Below are 25,536 nucleotides of genomic sequence, written 5' to 3'. Positions count from 1 at the left end.
CCAATCTAAGCTGTTGTTTCTATTTGCTTTTAAAACTTGATTTCTCCTTTCTCCCCCTTTTTCTCTGTCCTTTTCCTCTCTGTCTACATTCTTCAGAGCAATTTGCAGTAAGATTTCCCCAAAGACTAATATGTTTACAAGTTCTCTTTTGTCTTGAGTCCAAGCGTCTCCTTCACCTTTTCCAGTAAAACTGCATCCCGCTGCCCCATCCATCATCACAGAGGCAGACGGAAGGCATGGAGGGCTGAAGCATCGGGCACGCAGCCTTGCAACACAAAGCACTACAAAAACCTTTTCACGGAAACCCAAATTCACAGCAATTAGGCAAAAAGACACGCATAATCAAAGGCATGTTAGTCTGAAAATTATTTTCTTTGTTTAACAAAGACTTTCTTAAGTGTCTACTACATGCAAAGGCGCATGCCTCATTAGTAATTGGGGCCTGTCAGTCTACGGTTTTCCTTTTTGCTGAGCCTTACCCTGCTTTTAACTGTGCCATTCTGTGTCATGGTCCTATTCCTGAGCATCTAATACACATTCTACTCAGTGTTTAGGTATTCAATACATGTTGAATTGAGCTGAGTTTAAGCCTGGTTGGACCCTACTGACTGCTCTTAGGAAATTCTCATTCTTCCCATTATTTTGTAATAATAGGCTACATATTATCCCAACCAAAATCTGGCAACTTTATCACAGTGCCTGAGTACACATTCTTCTCTACCCAGCATCCCAAAACTGAAGAGGTTAGGAGTAACCCACTTTGAAGGGAGGCACGACGACATAAAATTGAGCTGTTTAAAATGGAAACCCAACAATGACCGGAGGGGAAAGGAGAGGACCCGAAGTCTTAGAACTCTTGTGGATGGTGAGGCGGGAAGACACCAGAGACGGAATACTAACAAATACATTTTTTTCAGATAGTTATTATATCAGAATTGAAGAAGGTAGAAAACAAAAAGGAAAAACTTAAGAAAAGGGGGAGCAAAGAGGCCTCTGGAGGATTTAACGTAGCCCTTGAACTAGGAAGGAGAAAGACCAGGGAAATTCTGTAACTGGGGAAATTGAGGCAAAGAGACTGGGCTGGGGTTCAGAGGACCTTGAAGACTCCAGTTTCAAACTGGAGTCGAAAGAGCAGAGAGTGAAAGGACTCAGCTTCTTGGGACTATGGGGGCTGAAATAAACAACTCCGGGCAAATGTAAGAAAATGAGATTAGCAAAGGTGGCCCGGAAGATGGAGGAACTGGCAATAATATAGTCAATTCCCCCTGAGTCTCTGTTACATGAAAGGGAATGAAGACAAACTCTCTACGTATGATTTTACTCTCAAGATCTTCACACTCTTCAGCAAAGCAATACCTGTTACTCTAAACCAGTGCTTCTCAGGTTTCAAAGGGCACATGAATCCCCTAGGGGCCTTGCTGAAACACAGATTTCAGGGCTCCATCTCCCGAGATTCTGACTCAATAGGTCTGCAGTGAGGCCCAGAATTTGCATTTTTAACAAGCTCCCTGGTGATGCTGGTGCTGATGCTGCTGACCTGCAGACCACACTTTGAGGAGCGTTGCTCACACGGCCAACCTAGTGGGGAGGAATGCTCTGAGCATGGAGGAGCAAAGCTGTGGACACCAGGAGGTGTCCTCGTTGGAGGAGACTGCCCCCTCACTCCCTGAGATAGTGGCAGGTGAAAACAACACCATGGACCCCACCCCAGTTATCTCATCTCCATTCTCCATACTCTATGCCTGCAGTTCCTTTAGCCACTTACACATTTTCTCCAGATCCTTCAACTCTGGAAGCAATGATATCAAAGGCCCTGGGACAGGTCCATGGCCAGCAGACCCCTTAAGCATTTAGGAACCACCCAGGGTTCAGGAGACATAAGCCCTTGGCTGGCTTCATTTACATGTCTTGATGTCTGGGGAACATCCCTGAGAGTGCAGGAGTCTCCCCATGCTTGGTGCTCAAGCAATACATAAGACTTCCTCAAATGACTGCCCAGCAAGGAGCTCTCTGCGTGCATTTCATCTAAGACCCTTCAACAAGATCAGAGATCTGAATGCAAAATTGTAAGTAGTAGAGATGGAACTAGCCTAATATCTCACTTAGGGCCTATCCCAGGGGACCAGACTAAGAAAAGCAATTACAGTACAAGAACTGAGTTTTTCATACATGGGGTTTAGAGATTTCATACAGCTTTGAAGGGCTTTCCATCTTGCAAACTGTTACCTCCTCCATGTCACAGAGTGTGCAGCAGTTCTGAGCTGTGAAAGGAGACCAGTAAATGCAGGCAAGGAATCCTGTGTCCAGACCTGGGATACTTGGTCAAAACTACTAACAACATCTCACTCTTCTTTTTTCTTCTTCTCCCCTAAGTACCCCAGCACATAGTTGTATATTTTAGTTGTGAGTGCCTCCAGCTGTGCTGTGTGGAACGCCACCTCAGCATGGCCCGATGAGCAGTGGCCATGTCCGTGCCCAGGATCTGAACTAGCAAAATCCAGGTCCGCCAAAGCCCAGAGCATGAACTTAACCACTTGGCTATGGGGCCGGCCCCACAATATTTCATTCTAAGAGCATATGAAGGAAATTTCCCTCAATAGAGGGACGTTTACTATTTTCCAATTATTTTAGTTCTGAGTGGTCTTCATTTTTTCCTGTTGGGTTATCACGGGATTGGAATGTGTTGAAGAAGGTAAAAAGTCCCATGGTAACAAAGCTGGTTGAAAGAGATCGTGCGTGACTCACGGAGAAAGGGTGTATGTGTTCAGAATTCAAGTTAATTCAATACCACAAACGTCAACGGAGGAGCCCTCTGGGCCAGACACTGTGCTGGGGGGTGGAGAGCACCAAACTCAGAAGGAATGACCCCAATGACAGTAACAATCTCTCATGTCTTTCCAGTGATTTATGCCAAATGTTAATTTAAAAAACAGTTTTACAACTGTTATCTCTCTTCACTTTCAGAATCACTTTACAGAGTAGGCGCAGCAGGAATTAATACCATCCTTCAACAGGTAAACTGCGATTCAGTGGTTAAATGAGGTGTCCATGCCTGGCCCTCACCTTTCATTATTAGATTTTATTACTAGCTTTTATTATCAAGTGTTGACAACTAACATATGGAATCAGGTTCCATGGGGAACTCCTGTGTTTGAAATCCCTAGGATTTAAGAAGCTGCAAGGCACTACACATGACTGAATGTAAGGCACAATTTAGCACCGTATGTCGGTTATTCTCTGCCATTTCTGCCCGTGTCTCCCCCTGCTCTGTGCCCCGAGAGGCCCGCTCCGCAGCTGCATAACCCAGCCACCTTTTCAGTAGCATCTGGCCAATGAAAGGAACCCTCAGACCAAAGGGCAGCAAGGGAGAGAGGGCTGGGTCTTTCTCTGCCGCTCCCTTGACTGTCCTTCCTAGACTGGGACCGCCCTGGGTCCAGCTCTCACTGGACACTGGTGACACCTCCCCAGCCCCCTAAGGTTGCTAACAGCTCCCCACTCTTGCTAACCTCTGAGTGTCTCATCACCCCTTGTTGGTTCCCTTAACCCCACCCACACCTCTGCAAAGACTGCCTTCATTAAAATCTCTTGAACCACCCCAGTTCCTGTTTCCCTGCTGGGATCCTGAACCATGCACCCCTCTCTCTCACATAGCCCTAACCTGTAAAAATAAATCTAATGCCTGGAGGAACACAGTGAGCCTAAGACATCCACAGTGACACACTCATCGATTTTTCCCTCTTAATAATTAATGTTTGTTTCTCCAGTGCCTATTTGCCGCAACCCTACCTCGGGCCATTGTTTATCTCTAGCCTGGACTTTTGTGACCGTCTCCTAAGTGGACTTGGTCCGTGGAACCTCCCACCTCCAATCAATTCTCTCCATGGCTGGCTACTGAGTTAAATTTCCTGGTGCACAATTTTGATCGTATCATTCCTGCTATGGTACCCAAGTGACAACAGCATCAAGTCCAAACTCCTTAGCCCAGCATGCAGGGCTCTCACCTGTGGGCCCAGCCTTGTCTATGTGTGCATTTGTGCTCTCTGGTCCCCAAGCCCTCACCAAAAGGTATGGTCTTCGTTTTGTTTACACCATTCCCTTAGCCTAGAAAGGCCCGAACTTTGAAACTGTTCGTTTCAAATTCCAGCCTAAACGTTGCCTCCTGCTTGAAGATTTTCCGTTTCCTTACAGAGATAAATAACCACTTTCTCTTCTAAACTCTCCTGGGTCTTTTTGCATCTCTTTCTTATGGCACTTAGCATGCTGAACCTCTCAGTATAGTAATCTGCATCCATCCCCATTCTAAGCATCTTTCCTAAGCGGAGAATGTCTGGTTCACGGTGGTACCCTGAACGATGAGCACAGGATATTGCACACAGCTGGTCTCAGCAAGTATGTGTTGGATGAATGAATGCATGAATGGATTCAACTGACAATGGATTCAACAGCACCTAACACAGTGTGGTTAGACTTTAAAGTAATTTGAATGCTCAGCTGAACAAGCTGATGTATGGTAATATCATATACGAGATGCTGCATATAAACACATCCGCATATTTGCCTATTTTGTATGATTGTCTCTTAATATGAATATATATTATTTTATGTCATTTTTAAAAAGATCTCTCTTTGAGGAAAGTGGTACCACATACATAAGAATCTTTTTTTAAAAAAACAAACTAAATGTGCTAAAGCTGAACAGGGTCCTAGAAGACGTTTCTGAAGGGCAACTGGATGCGTGCAGCTTTGAAATATTCTACTTCTTTCTCATTTCCTATCAGTCAGCCCCATCCTCTTCTTTCATCCAATTTTGTTTAATGAGGCTACTGCAGTGTATTTATTTTGGGGTGATTGAATTTAGAAAGACATTCATCTAACACGCAATTGCTGCTACAAGCTGGATGGCTGAATCATAACAGAGATGACGGCATTAATCCAAGGACAGCTGTTTCTTATCACATCTAACACACAAGAAAGCTTGGGCCGGGCAGGAGTTTTTGCCTCAGCTGAAGATGGGACCAATAGGATCTGAAGCAGAGATGCTTCTGGACAGGTGCAAGTAGGGAAGGAGAAAGACGAACTGCCCATGAGGGACTAAACCTTTGATTTTTAGAACCATATCTGTCTGATGTGTAAGAGTTGCTTCTGGCCCTTTGGGATGCTCAGGAAGTTCCAGTTATAAGGAGGTAAGTCTGTTGTCAGTAGTTGCAACTATTAAAGGACCATGACAACAATCCTGGCTCACATTTGCGTGTACGTCACAGTTTATCACATGCTTTCACTTTCACTGTCTCAGGCAAGGTAAGCCGCCCAGGTGCCGAGAGTTCAGGGGCACGCCAAGGATGCTCCCCAGGGAGCTGGGAGTCGCCTCCCGAAGAAACCTCCATGGATGCTTGCCTGCCGCAGGTGCCCAAAGTCCACCGTTGAGGAATGACTTCTTTGAACTCAGGTACTTTTACTGCTAAAGCAAAAACGTCTCTGGAAATAAGCATTTGGCCAACTCTGTAACTCATCTACACCTGAGTATGAATGTACTCTCAGCGCCTTCTCAGCAGAAGAGTGGGCTGAGGCGTGAGCAGGTCATAAACGCAGTGAGAAAGGAAAAGAAGGTTGGGTCCTGACAAACAGACATTGCTGACACCTTCACTTGCTCCAGCTTTCAAGGTAACAGGAAACAGGCAGAATGGTGTTAATTTCAACATAGGATGTTCAGATAGCTGAGAGCTACAGAATAATCTGCCACCTACAACTACAAATCTTCCAAAGGCAATAAAATGTTACAAGAATTCAATTTTTAAAAAGCCTAAGTTTGAATCACAGTGCATCGTAACATAAACAACATTCATGCATTCATTTACCCGTCTGTTCATTCTGTAGCCAGCAAACTGAACAACCAAAACTCATGGAATATAATTAAAACACTACTTTTAATCTCCTACTACCCTTTAAACTCATCACGGGTGGAATGGGGAAAGGGCTTCCTCTGCCACGAGCTGGAAACTCAAGCAGGCCCCTGGGCTCTGGTGGTCGTTCTCAAGTAGCCAAAAGTCCTACCTTCACGTTAAGTCACAATTATAAACACAGTTTCAATTCACTAAATTAAAATACCCAGCCATGTAGTAGTAGAAACTTCTAACCCCACTCAGAGGGCTTTCAGCAGTGGGAAGCCGGTGTAAACCTTCTCTTTCCTTCCTTACTCTCCCATCTTGTTAAATGGGTTTCCGCCACCTTCTGGAGCAAGAGCGAGAGGAGGAGAGGGAGGGGCGCAAATGTCTCGTACGATTGGGACCCTGGTAAGGTGGGGTCAGATTGTGCAGTTGTCCAAAACTGACTTTCTCTTGCATAGTATCATTGTGAGTTCCTCAGAGACCAGCCCTTTCCCCGCCTCTGGGGGTCTCTCACCCCCTAACCTGAGCAAAAACATTCTATTCAGGCAGGAGCTTCCACCCAAGGCCCTAGGAACCACCGCAGCCCTCATCCAGCTTCTCCTCAGCTTGGGCTGATTCACTCTCCACTGCTCGGATCTAAGGTGCTGCCCACACCGGCTCTCCCCTGCATGGGGCCCACATCTGCTCCTGGGAGCATTCTTTGCCTCAACAAATTCTGGAAGTGTTGGCCAATCTGGAAGCAGCAGCAACATCCTTTGCTCTGCTGCCAAAGCATTAGCCAGCCTTGCTCTTTTCCTGTAAATTTCCAGGGCGGGAGTCAGACCCAGTCCCCAGGGTCCCCAACTGCAGGAGACACAGCTCAGGCTCTGAGTGGTCCTGTTGCAGTGAGGAGAGGTGAGGTGACATGAGGCGAGGAGGTGAGGTGAGTTGAGGTGGGCACTCACATCCCTCACCCTCGGGGGCCAGGAGTGGCACTTAGCACACTCCGTGCTCCCTCCAAAGAAATCCTCTTCAGAAGCCTCCAACCGTGGCATCTTTTCACCCTTGATGTGGGTGAGAGTGCAAGAGGCATGTAACCACTTTTCTGCTAAATCCTTTTAGTAGGTTCTTCCAGATGGTCCATACCACAGCTTTGGGTATCTGATAGTCATTGTGTCTTGCTTCTCTGTGGGAACTTCCAGTCTAACACCCTACTACACTTCATTCATGTATTCTCAAACAGTTCTTGAAGGTCAACCCTAGAGTAGACTTTCCCAGTTCCCCACATCCTTTTTCCCCCTCACCTCTTCTCTTCTTCACCTTCCTGCGTCAAATGTTATGAAGAAGAATCAATCATTCTCTCTCCTCCTCCTTCCCCACAAATTTCCAGCTATCGTTGAAAACATTTTCTTTTTCTGTACCGAAATAGATAAGAAGCAAACTGAGAAAAAGAAAAATAAAAAACTACAATAAATAATGAAAATATTGGATGCCAGATTATCTCACAAGCAGAGTAATTTTTTTAACCCAAAGCGTAGAATGTTTTCTATTTGGATTTGGTTCTTCAAAGTTCAAGTTGCAAAGTTCTTGCAAAGCTATTGCAAATACACACTCTCTAAAATGTTCTAGTAAAGAAGGAGCTTTACTATGCTTTTCTTGTATACAGGGCCTCACATAGTAGGAAACAAGCTGATGATAAACAGGGGCCAGTAAGGAATTTAATTATTATTAAAGAAATAACAAAACTGTGCCGTACTTTCTGTCACTTATAAATACAGGCATATGAGTGGGATAAAATAGAAACTGAAGTTGAAAGGAATACCAAGTGCTCTGAAACTGCCCCACCAGACAACTGGAACCTCTAACAGGATTTCTGATATATCATGTAACAGCTGTCTACTTCACTAAATCCTTGAATTCTTGCCCCAAATACTTCTTTAAAATAATCATGATGATCGATAGCTAACATTCTCTTAGGGTTTTCTCTCTGCCGGGCGCCGGACTAAGTCATTTCTGGTACTTATCATTTCATTCTCACAACAGTCCTGTGAAGAAGACAGTATTTATCCTGTTTTACAGATGAGGAAAATGAACCTCAGTGATTAGCACTTGTGTTAAGTCGTGTGCCTTGTAAGTGGCGAAGCTGCTGGTGACGCCAGAGCCCCTGCCTTCCACTACACTGCGCCACTCTGAGCTGGGGGTGGAGAAAAGTCAGCGTTCCACTCCTAATTTTGCCTATTTGTGTAGAAGCAAGGGAAAAGGAATTTCAGCCTCATCTGGGAGCCTTTGATTTTATTTTCAAAGAGCTACCTTAACTTCAAGTGGCCATTTGACTGGCCTTTGTGTTAGTGACACCTCCGGCAATCATGGTGACCCTCTGTTACACCGTAGGGACGCAGGGACCGAGTGCTGCTGCCACAGCCTCTGAGTTAGCTCCTATTGAGGAGCGTTATCACAGCACCAATTCCAGGATGTGGGAGGAAGAAGGGGACAAGGGATCTGGGAATACAAGGCTTTAAAACATTTACTCAGAGTCAATTTGCACCTACAAAAATGAGTGTGTAGTGAGTGAGCACCTTGTTGTGTCAAGCTAACCCACCAAGATGGTATGGCAGGGTCCACATATGACGGCTCCTCTTGGATTCAGTTTCTCTGTAACCTTCACCTCCCTCATCTCTACATGAATAAACCCTCCCTTCCCCTCTCCCACCTTCTTTTTCCTCCTCCCACAAATATTTGTTGAGTACCTACTGTGTGCCAAGCCCTGGGTTAGGTACAAGAACATAACAGGGATTACGGCGTGGTCCCTGCCCTCAAGGATCTTCTAGTCTGGTAGATAAACCAGACGTGTAAGCGTACAACTACAATACTGGGTTGTGAATACAGCAATGAGGGGAAGGTCCAGGAGGGACGCGTGTCACAGAGGAGGAGAAATCCGTGAAGCTTCACATGAAAAAATAAAACCTTTCCCAGTCTTTCCTGTTTGGAGTATATTCATCCCCAGTCCAACCTGAATTCCATTCCACTGGGGAGCTCTGTCATAGTGCCCTGTGGCATTTGGCTTGTATTAGTCACTTTCGGCTGGGTTTATCTCCTCCATTCCGTTCAGCATAGTTCGCTCCCCATGAGCACTGTGCCAGCCACGCTTTGGGAGAGGAGAATGACAAAGTCAATCCCAGGACCCGTTCCTTGGGGAAACTTGCAGGAGGAGAACTCTGACACGAGAGGGTGAGCCAGGCGCCATGGAGGATGACGTGGGGATCGATGACATCCCATTAGAGGAGGCCACCATCATGGAATGCTTTAAGGAAGAATTGGCACTGGGGATGAGCTCTGAAAGGCGAGCAAGATCCCTCTAGTCAGAGATGGGATGGGAAGGCGTGCTTTGCCTTGTAACACATTCAGAGAAAGCAGCAAGGTGGGGAGAAAAGGAAGACAGCGTGTTTGTGGGACCGAAGTAGGCTAATAGGGTGGCATGTAGGGGACAGGGTGGAGGATAGGCGTGTAATTAGAGAAAAACCTGGAAGGGTTAATTTGGACCAATCTGTGGGGTCTTCAAATATTGGTAGTATATTTGCACTTAATACATAGGCAGTGGGATGCCATTCTGTGCAGAGTTACGTGACCGAAGTTGTTTTGTATGGATTGTGGCTGAGGAAAGATAAGAGATAGGGAGCCCAGTCAGCAGGTGACTGTAGCAGGCAGGTGGGAACCGCAGGTGCTGGTGAGAAGGGCGCGGAGGTGGAGAACCGGCACCCTCGAGTCAGGGACTGAGTGCCAGCCATTTGTACCCCCACAACGTCCGGCACTGTTCCCTGCCCTCAGTTTCATAAATATTTCTGAAATTGAACTGTATTAAAGATTCAGTTGAAAGGTGTTTTGTCTTTTTTGTTTTAATCCTGTCACCTGAGTCATCTAATGCCAAGTCATAGAAGATTCCTGCCCCAGGCTGTCGCTGGAGCTGTGGCACTTCATTCTCCGTCCTTAACAAGCTCGTGTGCCCTTTTAATTGGTCGCAGTTGTCTGTGTGGACAGACGTGGTTTCCTCTGGAGTCACTTGGAGCTGCCCCACCCTTTCCTGCCAGCTCTGGCAGCCAGAATATCCTCCCTGAGAAGGCTCGGGGAGCCTACTCAGCTCCAAGCCTGCAAAGATTGGGCTCTCTGAGGAGTGCTGAAGAGCAGACGGCTGCTGAGACCCACGACAGGGCAACTCTCCAGTGAGCCGGAGTACCTTCAGGCAGGCATTTCTAGGAAGGAGGAGGAGGATACAGGAGACGCAAACTGGAGGGACCACCCACAGCATGACTCTAGGATTCTAGAGAGGGCTGATATTTACATCAGTGGGGAACTGTTAAAATGGTTAAGATGACCCATTAAAATAGTTAAGATGACCTATCTAGAAAGTAACCCACCAAATGAGATGGCTTCAAATGATGGAATTAACATGGCTGTAGTGTCTCCTGAATCCAATGAAGGGGTCAGACCGGACTGAGGTCAAGATCTCAATTTAATCAAAAGATAATAATGGCTAATTTTATTGAACATTTACTATGTGCCAGACACTTTTCTAAGCACTATAATTATATGAACATATTTAATCCTCACAACAACCCTATAAAGTGAGGACTATTATTATCCTCATTGTACAAGTGAGGAAACAGGCACAGAGGGGGTAAGACTTGCCCCAGGTCACACAGCAGGTAGGTGGTGGAGCCTGAATTTGAACCCAGGCAGTCTGGTTCTAGCATGTACTGAATGCAACACTCTCCTGCCTTTCTCTTGTCTCTTATGCTCATCACTCTGATCAGCAGGACTGGAGACAAGAGAGGCCTGAATTATAACCTCTCATTCTGAGACATGAATGTATGGAGGCTCAGCATGGCACAGTGGGAAAAGCTTGAGTTTCACATGCAAACTGCCTTAAAACTCCATTTCCATTGTATATAAGTGAGTGACCTTGGGCAAGTTACTTAACCTCTAAGGTTAGACAGATTCTTGGGTGTCGGATGGAGGCAATACAGTCTTCAAGCTTGTTATGAGCAAAACAATGTACCCAGCCCAAGCTGGCACAGTGTGGGAGCTCAGTAACAGTCATCACCATAAAGGAAGGAGGTCTGTGCAAAGTCTGGGCAAGGAAGCAAAGAGTAAGAATGCATCCTCATACATCCAGCAGTGCTCAGAGGAAAGAGTGTCTTGGTTCTAGAAAGGCTGAGAGGGGCCATTCAGTGCTGCCTTCCCTGCAGCTTGGTGGCCATACCCCTCAGGGACACTGGCCCCTCTTCTCCAGCTCTGGGCTCACAATGGGCCTTCCAGGCTGTGACCTGGTCTTTGCTCCTCCTGCTCCAGCAGCTCTGCCCGCAGGGGTCTGTCTAATCCTGCTGTTCGTCCTCCTGGGGGGCAGGGAGGAGCGGGCACGGGCACCGCTCCTCAAGCCTTCCTTCTGATACTGGAATTCTCAGCCAGGCTTTCACGCTAAGCCTCGACACCTGACTTCTGCGCCTGAATTCAAGCAGATAAAGTAAACAATAGTGTTATTTGATTTTTCTTTTCAGTGTAGGTGGAATTTAAAAGAAAACTCTCTTCTCTTTCATGGTGAAGCAGCGATGTCCTAGAGAGCGGCCAGCGGTCTGAGCTCTCTCTGCCTCTTACTAACTGTGTGACCACGAGCAGCTGGAATCCCCGCCCCCTTTACCTCAAGTGTTCCCAGAATGATGGGGTGAAATAACAGACGTGAACATGTGCTCTGATTGCGAAGAAGCAGGTGCATGGAATGGCAGGGTTATTATCACTGGGGTTTATCTAATTTGTGAAATTCTGGCAATGTTAAATAAGATTGTTCTAAGCCATCTGGGGCTTGAGGTGCCCTGGAATCTCGAGGCTGGAAAGTGTTGTCAGTACTAGGGGCAACAGTGAGTGATCCTGAAGGAAATGGAAATGAGATTGTCCTTTGAGAGTTAAACTAGGACATCAACACATAATTGATTACAGTAGAAATTTGCTAAGTCACCTTAAAGAAACAGAATGATTCTCAGACTAGGAGAACTTGAAATCTGACTGAAAGTATTAATACAGCTAGAGAGGGCAAGCCTCAGTCAGAAGGGAGGTTGACTAGCCATGAAAATGCAAGCAAAGGAGGCCAGACAAGCAAACCTTGGCATTGCCCATCTAATACCATCCAGGGCAGAGGGGCGCTGGTTAAGAAAGTGACCTAGGCAATTCCGGTGACAAGTACCTACCTATTATAGAGGTCAAGTTCAGATTCTCTAAATACCTTTTTAATGATTCCCCCTTGTCCTAACTCCAAGCTTATCAAGCAGTCTGCTTTTGATTTGGCTTCCCATGTAGATCCACCTGCAGGAAATGTATACACTAGCTGTTGGACTTGGGCATCCTTTGGCAATTATATTTCTTACCGTGAGTTAATAAGCTGACACCTAACTACAACATGACTTCTTCTGCGCCCTGCTTAGAGGGCTAGAATGCTCTAGTCGTAGGACTTGAGCATTTGATACTTTCATCAATTCCAGTTTTCCTTGTAAATTACTAGACTAGCACCCTGGTTATATATAGGAGCCTTGTGAACTTGGATCCATCCTTGAGGGCTGACAAATCAGGTTTTTTGAGCCTGACAGGCAAAGGGCCAAAACTGGACCCTGTGAGACACTAAGGTAATGCCCCATTGGGAAGGCCTTTAGTGAGATAGCCAGCTGACCTTCTCCTGGAGTCATCTGATCCTTGTCACTGTCCACGCTATTTCTCTTGGAACACTACAGAAGGAACTGACCCCCCATGCAATGCAGGGGAACAGATGAATAAGTCCAAACTCTTTATCCTGTCTGTCTCGTTGGGATCCTGGCCTGCCTTCCCCATGTTATGTCTCATTACTCTCCTACACACTCTGAACTCCAAACTTAATATCTTTTCTCATGCTGTCCATTTTAGGCTAGAATAACCTTTTTCCCTCCACTTCTCAGTGCCATCAGCCAAATCCCATCTTTGCTTCAATACTCAGGTCAGGTGTCTTCTTCTTCTTTTTTTTTGTGAGGATGATTGGCCCTGAGCTAATATCTGTGCCAGTCTTCCCCTATTTTTTATGGGATGCCTTCACAGCATGGCTTGACAAGCAGTGCTAGGTCTGTGCCCAGGGTCTGAAACTGCGAACCCGGGTCCACTGAAGTGGAGCATGCAAACTTAACCATTTGGCCACTAGGCTGGCCCCTCCGGTGTCCTCTTTTCAATAACTACTTCCATAATTGCTATTCCGTATCTGAAGTCCCATAGCTCCTTTCCTGTTCATTTGCATTTTCTATCTTATGTTAGAATTCTGCCCTAAGAGTGGGGTCTCCAAGAATTCCAGAAATAAAAGTCACCTCTCTGCTCAGAGCATCCTTCCTTTTTTTTATTTTTAGATTGGCACCTGAGCTAACATCTGTTGCCAATCTTTTTTCTTCTTCTTCTTCTTCCCAAAGCCCCCCAGTACATAGTTGTATATTCTAGTTGTAGGTCCTTCTGGCTGTGCTATGTGGGACGCCACCTCAGCAGGGTTTGATGAGTGGTGCCATGTCCACACCCAGGATCCGAACTGGCAAAACCCTGGGCTGCTGAAGTGGAGTGTGTGAACTTAACCACTCGGCCACGGGGCCGGCCCCAGCATTCTTCCTTACAGGAAAAATTTCCCGGAAAATCAGATTCATTCAGTCTTTCATTTATTTACTCAGTCATTTAACAAATATTATTGAGTGCCTCTGTGTGCCAGGAAATGGGACACAGTGGGGAATAAGACCTACAGGGCTTCTAATCTCATGCAACTTCTAATTTAGTGGGGAAGACAGATGCTAGGAAACAATGAATAGACTACAGCTGTGACGAGTGCCATGAAGAAGCATGTGGCACTGTGAGAGCACCGTATGAGAGGAGGCTTTTCTGAGAAGGTCACATTTAAATTAAAACCCGAGGTAAGTAGGAGTTAGCCTGGAGAAGAGGGGAGGAGCTTGAAAGAGTATGAGTTGAATGACCTCAATGAATAGTGTCACTGAGCTATGACAGCCTGATGTCTTCAATCGCTGGTTGACTGTCCTGTCTTCAGATAATGCTAGGAAAGAATTCACAAAATTTTTCCTCTGACTCCCTGTCTTTAACTCTAGGCAGACCACCCCCTTTACACTAATAGTCATCACAGTTGTCAAAGTATGGGATGACTTGTTATGTTTAAGCCTTCTTGGTTATAATTACATAGCCATTAGCCAAATGATTTTATTTTTTCATGTTAACTTTTCCTAATTTCATTCTCGAAGGGTGACATTAACTTCATGCTTTCGGGGTTCTTATTATCAATCTCATCTACCACATGTAAGAAATTGTTTTGTTCACTGCTGTCTCCTCAGTGCTATGATGCCTGTCACATAGCAGATGCTCAATATATATTCATTGAGTGGATGGGTGGGTGGGTGGATGGGTGGATTTTATCTTTCCTCTTACACCAGAAGCTCTCTAAGAGCACAGTACTTGCCTAGTTCACATTTGGGTTCCTCCAGCACTTAGGACAGTGCCCTACCCAGCGTGGGTAATCAATCAATCAATTATTTGAAAATAAAAAGTCTTCTTGCTTTGCTTGACCTTTTTCCTGACCGGGAAGAATCCTCTGCTTTTTCAGGCGTTGGTTCCATAGTTAAACTGCTCTGGCTTTTGAAGTTCTTCCTACTCTTGGGTTAACATCTGCCATCTCACTTGTCCTAGTTCTGACCCCTGGGCCAATGAAGAACAAACCGTATCCTCTGCCCCATGGCAGCCCTTCTGATGTTGGGGACAGTGACCAGGTTCCCTGTAGTCACTTACCCACAAGACATCTCTCCAGTGTGAACTCAGGTACTTTAAAATACTTTGAAGTACTCCTAACATGCTTCAAAGGAGGACACATTCCTCATAGGTTTGTGAGGCGTTCTGAACTCCCACAGAGAGCCACTGTGCAACTGGTTCTCTCTCCAGGTCAGGAACCCAGACCAGAATCGACGGTAATAATGATAATTAATGTTTACTTTACAATTAATTATGGCTTACTGGTTAATCCACATAGCACCTCTGGGATATAGGTCAGGGTTTCTAGGCCTATCAATGGTCAAAGAAATGAGGCAGAGGACAAGGACCTAGGCATATTTTGCACATATGCTGGGGCTGAGTGGAGGAGAGAATTGCAGTGCTGGCAACTCTTTCACTCAAGAACCCACATCCGGGCTGATCCACCTGCAATCACCACTGGTCTCTCTCCACGGCCTTGAGAATCACTTTGGGTCCAATCTCATTAAAACCAGATCTGTGAAATGCTGCAAATTCTAGGATGAGGGGTAAAGAGAGATGAGCACACAGAAGACAGACACTGAGGGCTTCCTGTGTGTCAAGCTCTGCACTGGGCCCTGCGTCCTGGTGTTACATCAAAATGTTTATGTCATTTTGTATGTCAAATATGTCAAAAATGTTTCCAAATACAATACCTTACAGCAACCCAGAGCTATGCATACAGGTTTGGTATTATTTGAAATAAGAGAACTGTTGGCTGGAGGCTCAAATATCTTTTTGTTACACATAGATTTTACTGTAGTGGGATTTACTCTGAATCCGCTGAGAACTGATACAAGTGGATCACAAAGAGTCTGCTGAAATAAGTGCATCTATTTAATTTCATCAGTTTCATTGTACTGTAATGCATAAGACATTTTCAGTGATTCCTTTCGTCAAATAAAGAATCCTTTCCAAATCACTTTATAATTTGAGTAAGTCCCCTCTTTAAACTGGATTTTCAAGTGTGAGGCTTCCTCCAAGCAGTGATTCTTAAGCTTTTGGGAGATTTTTGAGTCCTTCGAGAATCTGGTGACAGCCACTTGGGCTCTCCCTGGAAGACTACACAGATTCACGTATGCACAGAAGATTGCAGAAAATTCAGGATCTGTGAACTGAAGGTAAAGATCAGAAAAGAAATTGGCCCCTGATGAGGGTTTGTAGCCATCGTAAGGGCTTTGATTTCCACTCTGAGTCAGATGGGAAGCCACTAGAAGATTTAGAACTTGCCTTTTAACAGGAGCTTCCTGGCTACTGTGGTGAGAATAGACTTGAAGGGGGAAGAGCGGAAGGAGGCGACTGCAGTCATCCAGGGGAGAGGGGCTGGTGGTTGGAACCAAGGTAGAGCAGTGGAGGAGTGAGAGGTGGTCAGACTCTGCCATAGTTAGAAGGTGCATCAACAGGATTTGCTGACCAGATCGGATGTTGTGTGTCAGCAAAATAAATGAGTCAAAGATGACTCCAAGGTTTTTGGCCGGAACAATTTGAAGGCTGGACTTGCCATGCCATGGAACGAGGAAGACTGAGTAGGTGCAAGTTTGTTGGAGGCAGGGCACTGAGAGGGAGAAGATTAGGAGCCAGGTTTCAGACATTTTAAACTTGGATGCCTATTAAACATCCAAACAGAGATGCTGAGTAGACAGTTGATGTCTGGTCAGGAATTCTGAGAGGCTGTAATAATAGTCATCTGTAAAATTGGAATATGATATAATTATACATACACAATAATACTTGTTATTGGGAGGATTAAACAAGTCAATGCACGCAAAGTTCTCAGGGCAGGGCCTGGCGCAAAATATGCCCTTGATACATTTTAGCTAATACTTTTATTAAAACTTAAATACTCTCAGTCAGTATTTCTATCATTACTATAAAGTTATGAGTGTGGTTGCTTTTAAGATTGATAAGTTGTTTCTGGTGTCAGTTCCTAGGCATGATTTGAAAAAGAAAACAAAATCTTGAGCAATGGCAGTGACTTCAGAATGGGTTTCTAGCCCCCAGAGTTTAAAATTTGGAAGGCTTTTGTATGCATTCGACAGTCATCATAGGTAGGTTATGTCACATTTCTTAAACAATCAGTATGTTACTTCTACAACCCAGAATTTATTTCAAGTTTTGGAGCAGGTCTGACGTGGAGAGAGAGGCAGTTTATGTGGAGACATTGAATACCAGCAAGGATCCTGCTGGGGAAGACCGTCCCTGCCCATTCACGTGGTCCCGTGACACAGAGGTTTAAATGGAAGGCAGATGGGACCTGACTGACTGCCTTGTTCGACTTCAATAGCTACAGCCATTATCGCCGGCCACAAGTTCATCTGGCTCCTTTTAAAACTGATTCACAAAATTCACAATGCATGTCTTCCTGAAATAGCAAGCTTCTTAGAGGAACCTTCCTTGAAGAAGCACACCCTTGCTATCTCTTAATTTATTCAGTGATCTCTAGCTGTTTTATGTTGGGAAAGTGGAAACAAGAGCTGGTGTGGTGTTATCACACACTTCTAGATCTTTGAAGCAATGAGCTTCTAACATCAAAACCTAAACAGCACTTGACGTTTCCCATTCTTTTTACATCTCTTTGAATTTTGACTATAAATCCTTGACCCTGTAATTCCCTTCAGCATCTATGACAGGTCTAATGCTCGATAATTGTCTATTAATAATCCTCCTAATCTCTATCTGTATCCAAAGGAAAGAGGTGATGAAGCGGTTCAAACAGTTCAAAAATGCTTTTGTGACAAATAGATGACTAAGGTGGCGTACAATCTCAGGTCTTGTTTGATGGATTTAGCAAAAGCAGCACAACACAGACTTGGGAGGGTGCACCCGTGAAGGGAGAGAGAGCGGAAAGGACACAAAAGACAGGCTCCTTCCCCGAATCCTTGCTTCCTTCCATCTGTAAAGGAGGTCACATAAGCTGAGCGGACTGCGGCTAACGAGCAAGGCATTGCTTAATTAGACTTCACAAAACACCAGTTTCATTCCTTCTCCTTGATTCTTTTGCAAGTTTCTAATAATCACTACATTCACTGTGACTATGCTTCAAGCAGACTCCAGAGGTGGCTCCACGTGAGAAAACAGCTCTTCTCCCTCCTGTCCCCCAGGAGCCAGGCGAGGACACCTCAAGGACTAAGACCTCAGGGCCCCTCAGTCCAGCCGGACATGCGAGGGGCTGAGGGCCCCCCACATCTATTCCAGCCTCTCTCTGGCTGTGTGCCCCAGAACTCTAGGTGGAGGAAAGCTAACAGATGTGAGAACTGATAACTCCAGTGGAGCCAGTCCAGTTGATCTGTGGCAAGAACTTAATGAATTTGTACTTTGTCTCTTTTTCTATTTTAAGGGAGATCTTTTTTGTTTTCTAACAACTTTAAAAGTAAATTTTAGCTTTATGTTTTTCCAGTCAAGCTTAGGGAGAAAAGGAAAGAGTTTTGTTTACATGCAGGCATGGGGGTGACAGAGAAAAAGGCTACCTAGTGAGAAATGTTTATACCCTAACATCTCTTCGGCCTTAAAATTCAGAACTCAGGCCCTCCAGAAAAATATAGGCGTCTTTTGTCCATGGGCAGCATGACCATAAAATTTATCATCCAAACCAGAATACTTTTTAGAGTGAAACAAGGCAATATGAATAATGCCACCAGTATAACAAGCATAAACTGGGACTGTCCAGGCAAACCAGACATCACCTTCATTGCCAAAGGAGTCCCTAACCCATCAAAATCTTCATCACTCAAGAGACCCAAAGAAGGTTGTGTGGCTGCCACAGAGAATAACGCCCTCTTCTCCCCACTGGGATAAATAGGTCCCCGTGTTTTGTTGTTGTTTCTTTTAAGATTGGCACCTGAACTAACATCTGTTGCCAATCTTCTTCTTTCTTTCTTTCTTTTTCTTCTTCGCCCCAAACCCCCCAGTACATAGTTGCATATTCTAGTTGTAGATCCTTCTAGCTCTGCCATGTGGGACGCCACCTCAGCATGGCTTGATGAGCTGTGCTAGGTCAGCGCCCAGGATCCGAACCAGTGAAACCCTGGGCCGCCAAAGCGGAGTGTACGAACTTAACCACTCGGCCACGGGGCCGGCCCCAATGCTAGTGTTTTATGAATGTAAGAACAGGTATCTCTTTCCTTCTCCTTTCTCTTATCCAATAATCTCTCTAGCCATTTTAATTGCTGAGTCCTTTTGCAAGTTCTGTCTATCCAGCCCTGCTGCCACCTTAGCCCCTATATCCTTCACCCAGAACGTTCATCCAGGGGTCTGAAGGTTATACAACTCATCTCCTGAATCCAGTGGGCAGTGAACTGAATATTTAAAACTCACTGAGAGAGACAGTAGGATTTAGAATTAATCTTATCTGCCCCCCCAAAGCAGGACAGGGGTCCTATGGCAATTTCCTAGGTCCTATCAGATAGGCAGCCCTTTCCAATACCAGCATGGGACTCCTCCAGGGCAGGGAACATGCACAATCCAGCTCTCTATGCACAGTGGCCCCGCCCAGCACAGGGGCTGGCGGAGGTGGGTTCTCAGCAGGCGCTTTGGAAGGAGCAGGCTGCTTCCTCTCATCCCTCAGCTCCGGTCCCTGAGCACCCAGGGTGTGCAGTGAGGGGAAATCCTGCCCATGATCCCATGTGAGCTGGCTGGACCGGGCTTCTGCTGCCAGGCCACAGGGAATGGCTACCATTCTGCTTCTCTCAAGTCCTGTGCTGAGCAAAACGAAGCCTCCCACAGACTCCGGGTACCAGGACTGGGCTCAGGCTGAGTCTGTGTGGTTCTGTTCAGCTTAGGAACACTCAGCAAAGCCCATTATCTTCTCAGCCCCAGGCTGGATGCTGGAGCTACAGAAGGAGAGTTGTCTACAACCTGGAAAGGTTATGTACGCATCGGGGCGCGGGTAGCTAACAGCAACGACCCTGCAGCTGAGTGGCCTGGGTTGCATGCTAGCTCTGCAACTGACCACCTGACTCTCCTTGGATGAATATTCGACCTCTCTCTCTACCTGAGCTTTCTGTTTAGAAAATGGAAATAAGAGAGCCAGTCTCAGAGGTTTGGAGTGAGAATATTAACATCATTCTGATTACGATAATTATGATTGAGAACCATGCTTGTCAGACAGTAAATACTCAATAAATTTAACTATTACTTATTTTTGTGTTTTGGTTCCTCCTCCTGGGGGCCTAAAGCTTGGCCCATTTCCCTTAATTCTCCCTGCCTCTGGCTGGTTCCCTCATCTCTCAGGAGGGGTTTTTCTCTGCTCCTGGCCCACCTCTATGCTGAGGGCCAAAAGTGACACTTGTCACACTGTTGTTTGGCCAGTGCTTTGTCCACTAGGATTCAAATCCAAAACCTTCAAGAGGTTAGGTGATTATCTACCTTTTCTGAACCCAAGTGAATCATTTCATGAGCATTTTTCTGAGAAGGTGAGGAAGCTCTTGGTCAACACAGACGAAGGACCAGGTTTGAGAGGAGTTGCCCTGAGCCACAAGCCTGTGCTCCTGAGCACACCATGTGCCACGTTCTTCCAGTCCCTTCAGGGGCAAAGACAGGAGCTTCCACATGGCTCTCAGAATTCTGACACCAGTGAACAGTGAGCACAAAGAAGATTCCCAAGATTTTAAAATGAGAATGTTATTTTCTTCTCTATTCACTCTAAGTTCTCTACCAAGTACTGGATCTAATTAACTAGCAACAGTTGGTTGTGATTTATTTATTCAATTAGGTATATATGTACTCTTCCCTGTGCTTCCCGAGGAGGTTTTAATATAATTATCAAAGCCATTACCACCCATTTAAGATAGGTAAACTTCAAAATAAACTGGATTTTTTGACTTGGCTAAGGCAATTCTAAATTTCCATGACTTGACTTGATCGTTAACAGCCTCAAACTCCAAATAATCTCAATTCACCCACTTACCATTTCCATTGAGAAACATTGCATTGCTGTCATGCCTGCTCCAGCCAAGTTCCAGGCGGTACTCTTTGCATCATTGCCAACACTTAAATTTTGGATAATTTCAGTGCAAAGAAATAATCAAAAATTTTGGCCAATAAACATAAAAACTCTCCCCAAATGTGGTCATTCTATTATTAGTGAAAATTTCCACTGCTCTGCCACCCACCTATTCCCACTCCAATCCTTGGAAAACGTTTCCTTCAGACAGACCTGAGTAAGATCCTTAAGATTCAATGGTGAGCTATTGTGCCCCAGAGATCTCTACTTCCAGGGTGACTTAAGCAAGTCTCTATCCTAGCTTGGTTTCCTTTTACTGAAGACTGCTGCTGGCCTGGAACCAATGGTTCAGTTACCAGATGCTCCTAATACACACTTACCTGCTTCCTTCTGCTGGCGTCCACAGTCTTCACGCTCATCACAGAATCCCAGAGCATCAATCCTGGAAGGGACTTTAGAGACTAGCCAATCCAAGGCCTCATTTTACAAATATGGATACTGGAGCCCATAATGCGGAAGACACTTGTCCAAGGTCACACAGCTCATTAATGAAGGAGCTGGGGCTGGAACTGCTGAACTGGAGATTCATCTCCCTGTGGTGTCATTCTTCTTCCAACCGGTTCTGTGCTCTCTGCCCGAGTTGGCTTTCATGCACTCAACACACATTCCACACCCTCCTGGGATGTGCCAGCAGCCTGCATGGCTCACCCTGAGTGAACTAACCTGGTTCAGCTGGCCTGGGCTCTTTACCTGCAGAGGGATGAGTGTCATGTGACTCTCTTGGAAACACACACACTGTGTCGGGACCCGTGCAATGTTCACGTGTGTCCATCATTGCAAGTCTGCCAAGTCCATCATGCTGAGAAGCAAGCAGAGCCTACAAGTCATTTATAATGTCTGAGACTTTTAAGTTCTTTTTCTCAGGCCTATAATTTCAGACTACCCTACAACCAAAGCTTTGCTACTATCCCCATAAATCAACTTATTCAACAATGAACATTTACTTAGGAGATACTTACTGAAGAGTTCCCATTTGCTAGGCACTGTGCTAGCATCACGGATACAAAAACGAGTAAGACTTGATTCCTATCCTTTTTCAAGGGAGGAGAAAGGCACATAAACAATGTTAAGATATGGGGCAAAGTCCTTTGACACTGACAGGAGTAGGCACAGGTCTTGTAGACACAGAGAAACAGCAGCTAAGCCAGCACAGGAGGGTTAGTGGGGACTTTTTTTAAAAATAATCTTTTATTTTAGAATAGTTTAAGATTTAGAGCAAAGTTATAAAGTTAGTACAGAACATTCCCATATATCCCTCACCCCAGTTTCCCAGAGTATTAACATCCTGTATCACTGGGGTACATTTCTCACAACCAAGGAGCCAATGTTGGTACATTACTTTTAACTAAACTAGCAGAGACTTTATGAAGGAGGTAACATCTAAGACGATTTCTGAATGACATTAGGAGTTAGCTAGATGAAGAGGTAGGAAAAAGAATTTTAATCAGAAAGAAAAGCATGTGTAAAGACCCAGAACTGAGAGTTTGGTGAGGGAACAGCCAGCGGCAGCATGTGGGAGATTTGGAGGGAAACAAGAAGGAGCGAGGAAGAATAAAGAAGAGGCACTAGATGTTGGAAGAGGAGCAGAAAGGCATGAGGTTGGTCAGGAAAATGGAGGCCAGATCAATAAAAGGCCTTCTAAACAGGCCCAACGTGTTTGTACTTTTTCCTGAGCTCAATGAAAAATAATTAAAGTATTTTATACAGGAGACTGACATTATAAAAATTATATTTGGAAAGATTATTTAGACTGCAGGGTGGAAAATGCACTAGCAGGGATAAGACAGAAGAAAGAAGACCAGTTGGTAGACGGTGGAAGGGATAGAAAGAATATAATAGCTTAATATAATATGGAATAAAAATGGATTTAGAGATATTAAGGAGACAGAATCGATAGAACTTGGTGGGTAAGTAGATGTAGAGTTGAAGAGAGAGGGAGAATCACGGTCCACACCCAGATTTTTGGCTTTGGCAAGTGGACTGGATGGTGGTGTCAATCATTAGGCAACAGAGCTCAGGAGTTAAGTCTGATTAGGAGGGGAAGATGAGTGGTTCCACTTTGAACAGCAGAGTGTGAAGTACCCATGGGACATCCAAGGAGACAGTGAAGTCAAGAGGTTGGTTGGATATATAGGTCTGTGGTTCTAGAAAGAAACATGAGCTGCAGACACATGTGGTGAATCATTAGTCTAAGGATGGCAATTGAAGCTAGACTAGATTGCCCATGAGTATAGAAGAGAAGATGGTCCAGGAAAGAACCTTAAAGAATGCTGCCATTTAGGAGGTGACCCTAGGAAGAGGTGTGGAAGGAGGGTGGGGAGCATCCAAAAGGAAAACCAGAAGAATGTGGCATCTTCCAAGAGTAGAGAGCTTTCCTGAAAGCGCTGTGTGACCAACAGCGTCAAATGCTGCAGAGGGGTTGAGATCCACAAGGGTCCCTTGGATTTGGCAGTAAGGACTTAAAGGAGGCAGTTTCAGATAATAGATGGGGCCAGAAGCCTGATCTGTCCTTGGGCTGCAGAATAAATAGGAGGAGAGGACTGTGGGGGTGGGTCATTCTTTTGAAAAGACTCACCATGAATCAGAGGCTAGAGATAACTTAAACGAGACTGACAATTGGTACTAGATACTGTTGTAGTAAAAAGTTACCTGATCCATTTAGAATATGACCAAGCCATAATTTTTCTGGTGAAAAATTATTCCTTACTATTAGTAGTAGCTATCATTTATAGAATGCCCACTACAAGCCAGGCACTTTAAGTCATTATTTTATTTAGCCCTTAAAACAACACTTTGAAGTAGATGATAGATCGCTCTCTGATAGATGAAGAAATAAAAGCCCAGAAAGGTAAACATCTGGCACAAGGTCTCAGAACAACTTCACAGAGGAGCTAGAATTTAAACCTGACCTTCACTCCAAACCCGTGCTTTTTCTACTGCACCCACACTGCCTTTCCTGACTCCTTCCCACACCTGGCCTTCATTTCACAGCGCCACAGCCAGGAACTGAAACGGGTGGTCCGGGAATTCCACCCATGGCTGTGAGAGGCCTGAGGGAAGAGACAGACAGCCAAAGCACACACTTTTTGTTCAGGGATGATCTCTAAGTAAAGAATAAAGAGTCTCCGTCTTTGAATCCCAGAAGTCCTTGTCAGGGACCCAATACGTCCCCTTCGGTTGGGCTGTGGGGGGATATAGGGCCAGATAGCTCGGACTAAATCAGTCCATCATGGCTAACAAGAGAAGCTAAGGTTTGGCTAAGGGAAAACCGGAAAATTGTAAGAGAATTTTGCAAAATTATTTTTAGCCTGGAGCATCTGCCTTTACGCACCCATGAGGAAGAATGATCAGACTTGCTTTTGACACTCTGGAGGACATTACTGGGACCAGTGAGAATATGGTCTAGAGAAACAGATTTTGGCTGTAATAAGAACTGCCTATCCAAAGAGGGATGGAACTGCCCAGGAAAACGGTGAGCATCTTCCCACCACTGCAGATGCTCGAGCAGAAGCAGGGATGTTGGAGGTGGGAGCCAGGCATCAGAGATGGCTTGGATGGCCTTTCAGCCCATTCCAGACCCGAGATTTTGAGCCCCTCTGGAGAAAATGGTTAGGATAAGGTTTCACATATTAAGGCCTGACCTTTATTCTCCCCAAATGAATTCTAAATATTATGTAATAGGAAGATGGCATGTTCCTTCATTCACAAACAATATATAGCAATTCAACTTTGATGTGCAAGAACAAAATGTATATCTACCTTTAGGAACTGTTTTTTCTAAGATGAGAAAATATGCTTGTGGGTATCTACTCACTGACTTTGATCAGGCAGGCCTGTCGCTCTGAAAATGCCAGGGGCAAGAGTGGAGAATGGATACTGTAGCCTTCTCTTTGTGTCCTGCAGAGGTTGGGAAAAGGAGCTCACTTCCCGCTTTCTCCAAGGGCTCCCCACACGGGGTGAGAGCAAGTCTAACGGCACAGGAGCTAGATCTGTAATCACCGAATGAATAAAGGATTCTCTCTTTGCTTCTTTCTTTTTCCTTCACTTGATAAATATTAACTGAGCACCTATTATACGACAGGCACTGCATTTTTATTGAAAAGCAAAAAACTCTATCTGGCTGTATCAGCACAGTTCCATAACATGCACACGTGTTTTTGTGTAATGGGGCTGGGGTGGGAGTGGCAGCAAAATCAAGTCTCTAAGCTCTGCAGGGAGACGGCTGGTAATTACTATGTGCTCTGAATACCGTCCATGCAAACTAAGCCCTTCAGTGCGTTTTACTTTTCCTGCTGCAAAATAATAAGAATTTACAGCCCAAGGAAGCAAGCCTCTTCTAAAACAAACAAAATTTCCCATCCCTTGTTGTAGCTGCCACAAGTCTAGAGAGCTGATACCTACACTCTTGGCCAGAGAATGCTTTTTTCCTCAGAAAAAAGAGGGTCACTGGGAAAAACTGAGAACTCTGAATCTAAGGTAAGCATTATAATGACTGGGAAACTTTTTCAGGGTGCACAAAGATAGTGTCACAAGGGTATTCTTTGGGGTGTTACTGATAGAGAAAATATGGAAGCAACCTAAATGCTCAAAGGTAGAGCTTCATTAAATAAATGATGGTACATCCATATAAAGAATACCACACAGTGATCATTAATGATGTTTAGAAGAATATTTCAAGATACAAGAAGACAGTCAATACAACTTAAATGGAAAATGCAAGTTAAACTAGTATACACTATATGATTCATTTTTGTAAAAAAATACATATGTAAATGGATATGTGTGTATATATACATTTATACGTACAAACACATCCACACACATATGAATAAAGGGAGA

General features: G+C 44.9%; 1 protein-coding gene across 2 annotated transcripts in view; it reads right to left on the bottom strand.

Moving 5' to 3' along the window:
• FRMPD1 (FERM and PDZ domain containing 1) overlaps positions 1 to 21,357 on the bottom strand; it is a 144,997-nt gene extending 123,640 nt beyond the window's left edge. The window contains exon 1 of one of the 2 annotated variants that reach the window (XM_070250739.1): positions 21,018 to 21,357. The gene's annotated coding sequence lies outside the window, so the exon portion shown is untranslated. The remainder of the gene's footprint in view (positions 1 to 21,017) is intronic. The other variant, XM_070250744.1, reaches the window with a different exon arrangement.
• Positions 21,358 to 25,536: the final 4,179 nt, after the last annotated feature.

Source organism: Equus caballus, chromosome 25 (assembly GCF_041296265.1).
Source record: "Equus caballus isolate H_3958 breed thoroughbred chromosome 25, TB-T2T, whole genome shotgun sequence".
Classification (NCBI taxonomy): Eukaryota; Metazoa; Chordata; class Mammalia; order Perissodactyla; family Equidae; genus Equus; species Equus caballus.
Note: the sequence above shows the minus strand (reverse complement) of the source record. Positions and strands in the feature narration are given on the sequence as shown.